This window comes from Myotis brandtii, unplaced genomic scaffold (assembly GCF_000412655.1).
Source record: "Myotis brandtii unplaced genomic scaffold, ASM41265v1 scaffold1167, whole genome shotgun sequence".
NCBI classification, from domain to species: Eukaryota; Metazoa; Chordata; class Mammalia; order Chiroptera; family Vespertilionidae; genus Myotis; species Myotis brandtii.
The window spans coordinates 1,583,851-1,588,523 of NW_005354039.1; positions in this window are offsets into that span (position 1 = coordinate 1,583,851).

Here is a 4,673-nt window from a genome sequence, read left to right on the forward strand (position 1 = left end):
GGTACTCGGACTGTGGGCTAAAAGTGGGGAGGTGGGAGATAGGGGCTGGGTGGACAGGACCCCTTGATTTCAGAGACTTCCTGTCCCCTAGGAGGGGTACGGCTGGGGGAGAGTCCCACAGGGCTCTGTGAAGCCCACGGTCCAGAGCAGGGTCCCCATTTGCCCACGTCTAAGGCCGATGCTGCTGAAGAGTAGACACTGCCTGTCTGAGCCGGCAGCAGGAAGAGACAAAGCTGTACGCTCTGCCCAAGGTGTGCCCATGTCTGCACTGGACTGAAGGGAAGACTTGCTCCTTATAGAGCAGGAAAGCTCAGCTTTTACCTGCTCGTAAAAATAACATCCAATTAGACCACAGGAGAAAGCTTACACAAGGAAGCTGCAACGAATAATGGAGATACGATGCTCTCTCCTGTTGGCCAATGACCATCATTGCAAAGTCGACTGCTTGCCTGGCAAGATTTATAGAACTGGGGATATGGCTTCCGGGCCCAATATGGTAGCTAATGAGCATTAAGAGGTTGAGCAAGTCACTTTGCAGTGTGTCCTCCTCTGTCCAATAGGGATTATTCTTGCTCAATCTCCTTCTACTTGCAAGAGGTTGGATTCCTTCACTGGATATGAATTTTCTCTTCCAAAGCTGACTGGCCAGCTCAACATAACCTCGCTGCACCCTTCACTAAAGTCAGGAAGAGAAATGGCCAAGCTGCCTCCTGCCAGATGAGTGTCCAGGCCGGGGACTGGCTGAGAGGGAAGATGGCCCGGCCTTTCTTGGAAACGGGGGCAGGGCAGCCAGCACCTGTCCGTCAGCACCAGGAGGAATGGGGCAGCGCATCTGGAGAGCAAACCCTACACCTCTCCACCAGCAGGCGGCCACTTGCAGGGAGGACTTCTGTCATTTACATCTCACTTAGCTCCCAGGGACAAAAGCAGGCAGGCCAGGGGCAGCTTCCAAGCACTCGCTATATGTGGACTGTGCTGGGCGCATTCAGTTGGGGGCGTTGAGAACGGCACCAGGTGTTAGACCAGACGGGTCAGACCAGACCTGGGTTCAGCAACCTCGGTACTTGGGTTCTGGCTAGGAAAGAATTCAGAGCCAAGACTTAAGGTATAAGAGAACGTTTACTTAGAAGATCACAGGGGTAGGAGAAGTAATTGGCAGAAGAAATGGGCTTAGTGAATAAGTTATAGAGGCAAAGGAAGGGCCCTTGGAGCTTAGAAGTGAGGGAGGTGAAGGTGATGCACCTGGGGGGAGGGGGCGGGAGGTGGAGGTGGGGGGAAGAGTGTTGGCACCAGGGCAGGGGGTCTTTATTCAATGCAGCTGGTTCTGAGAGCATCCATGGTGTGGCTTGTCTGGTTTTGCTACTTTTCTGGGCCTGGAGCTGAAAAACAACTGAGGCCTCGATGTTATCTCTAGGGAGGAAAGGTCAGGCGGTCGAAATGTAATGACCAGCCATGTGCTAGGGGAGAAGAGGTCACCCTGGGGGCAGGTTCCACCCTACAACTGTCCGTTGCTAGGCACCTGGGCTTCCCACCCTGCTGACCTTCTGCTCCTGGCCCATCGTCCTTGCTCTGCTCACGTCTGTCTAACTGCCTCCCACGGTTAGTGGATGAGAGGACTCAGGACACAGAACGGAGGAGTCCTTTACAAAGCAATGTGTCCACACAAGCCTGTGTATGGGTCCGTACTAATGACTGCAGTTATTGAGTATCAGAGTGTCAAACTTTATAGATTTGATAGAACCCTCATCAAAATCCCAGCGGACTATTTTGAAGAAATAGACAAGATTTTTTGAAAAATGTATATGGAAAAGCCAGTGTTCTAGAATAATCAAAACACTGGACAAAGTTGGAGAATTTACACTACCTTATATCAAGACTTCTTTTTAAAAAAATATATTTTTATTGATTTCAGAGAAGAAGGGAGAGGGAGAGAGAGAGAGAGAAACATCAATGATGAAAGAGAATCATTGACTGGCTGCCTCCTGCATGCCCCCCCACTAGGGATTGAGCCCACAACCCGACATGTGCCCTTGACCAGAATCAAACCTAGGACCCTTCAGTCCGCAGGCCGACGCTCTATCCATTGAGCCAAACCGGCTACAGCTATATCAAGACTTCTCATAGCCCTTGCCAGTGTGGCTCAGTTGGTTGGAGCGTCGAGTCCCATGCAGGTTTCGGGTTTGATTACCATTCAGGGCACATACCCAGGTTGTGAGTTCAATCCCTGGTTGGGGCGTGTACCAATCGATGTTTCTCTCTCTCTCTCTCTCTCTCTCTCCTTCTCTCTGAAGACATACTAGTATCCTCGGGTGAGGATTTTAAAAAAAGACTTACTATAAAGCTACAATAACTAGGACGTTGTGGTATTGAAACCAGAACAAAGTCCTGCTGCTGGTGGCTACTAGAGTCCATTAAGTAGAGATGGGGTTGAATCTTCGTGGTGCTGTTTATTATTCAGGTGGCCGGCGGTCTGAGAGAGCGACAGGTGCAATACCCTGAAAAGACCACTCCGACACTTCATTTCAAGCCAGCCCTTATGTAGGGTTAGGGGGTGAGGGGTGGGGATGGGGGGACTAACACTAGTGAATTCCCACGGTCTGCTTTCCATCATCATCCTTGTAGAGATTAGCCCAGAACACTGTCTCTCCCTTCAGTTAGTCCTGTCCTTGACTCGCACTTAAAGTGTATCTTCTTTTCTGAGTAACGGACCATCTGGGCTTGGAGGCCGCCTTATCTTTATGGCCCTGTTTTTCTTCTTGCAAAACATCCTCCAGTTTACCAGAGTCTATAAGAAAAAGCCCGTTTCTATTGTTAGTGTAGTGAATCGCTATTAAGCTATAATTCTGCTTCTATCACATGCCCTTCCCCTAGCAGTACTGGTGTAAGGAGAGACAGATAGATCGAGGAAACAGAATCGAGTCCAGAGATAGATTCACACGTATACAATCAATTGATTTTCTACAAAAGTGATGAGTAAGTGAATAGGGAAAGGGGTGTTTTTTGAATGAAAGTTGCTGGAACAACTAGAAATCCACTTGTGGGGGGTGGGGGTGGGGACAAATCTTGACCCTATCTGACTTTATTCACAAAATGAATTTGAGATGGATCATGGACCGAACCTAAGACCCCAGGACTGTACGGATTCTTGAAGAAAACGGAAGACCATCTTTGTGATGTAGGAGTAGGGACAGATTTCCTTGGGCAAGATACAAAAAGAAAAAACTGAAAAAAAAAAAAGTGTCTTCATCAGAATTTATCCAAAGACACCATTAAGAAAATGAATCCAAAATCTGCAGACCTGGAAAAAGATCTTTGCAGCAGAGAAAGGATTTTATATCCAAGACATATAAAGAACTCTTACAAATCAACAATAAAAAAATATAAACATTCCAATTACAACATGGGAAAAGACCTCCACCGACACTTTATAAAGCAAGACATTCAAACGGCCAATCAGCAGTTTTTAAAAAATGCTCAACCTCATTCGTCAGCAGGGAAACGGCACTTAAAACCACAGGGAAATACAACTTCACACACACTAGGATGGCAGAAATCAAAGACTGGTGCTCTGGTTCTCCAGTGCCGCACAACTTCATCACACGAAAATGTAGTAACTTCAATAACAACAGCCATTTCGTTATCCCTCACAATCCCTTGGAGTTAGGAATTCAGGAAGGGCTGGGGTAGGGCTGGCCTGGGGCCTGCAGCCGCTGGGGGCACCTCCCTTCACGTCCTAGGGTCTCTCTCTGTGGTCTCTTTGGGCTCCCTCCAGGTCTAGCGGCCTCAGGGTGCTCAGACTTCTTCCCAGGAGGCTCAGGAGGCCGGGAGCAAGTCTTCCAATAATGAAGTGGATGCTGCATTACCTTTTATGACCTAGCCTAAGGAGTCACAGTGTCACTCCCACCACACACTGTTAGGAGTGAGCCAACCAGCCCACTCAGAAGGGGAGTGGAGTTGACTGCCTCCTGATGTGGAAATGGCAGAATTCTAGAAGAGCGTGTGGGATGAGAGATGTTATTCCTGCCATTTTGGGGGATCTATGTATAATCTGTGGTGAATAAACCTGGAGAGAAACGCCAGGCTTTGTGAGCCACACTGAAGTTCAATCTTGGTATGAATTGTGAGGGGGCCCCATTGGAGGGTTTTAAACTATCCGTCTTCAAAAATTAATTCTAGCAGCTGAGTAGATAAGGAATTCTTGGAGAGAGTTTGGAAGTAGAGATCATTTAGGAGAGGTGTCCGGACGTTAGACGTCCAAGTGCCAGACACTGCGGTCAGCCCCAACCTAGCTGAGCGGGTGGGGGGAGGACCGCCAGGTGTCTGCCGGTCCAGCTGTTCTCTTCCGGAGAGCAATGAAGTAAGTTTATTTTGCACATCTTGGGCTTGGAAAGCCAGGGTAGATGTACGATCCCGGAGCGCGGAGGACATACACTGAGGCGAGAACAAACAACATTTGAAACGGTGCTGGAGTATACGAGTATTGACAATCTCTCACTCTTCCCCATTGTGCCAAGGGCTCAGACTGAAACGCGCGTGCGCACACCTAGTCCGCGGGCGGCGCCCAGGCTGAAGCTTCCTGAATGCGCACGCGCGCGCGCTGTGTGGCGGTCGCCATGGAGACGCGTGGGTCTGGTCAAGCACTCAGCGCCTGGAGCCGCCAGCTGGGCTGCAGC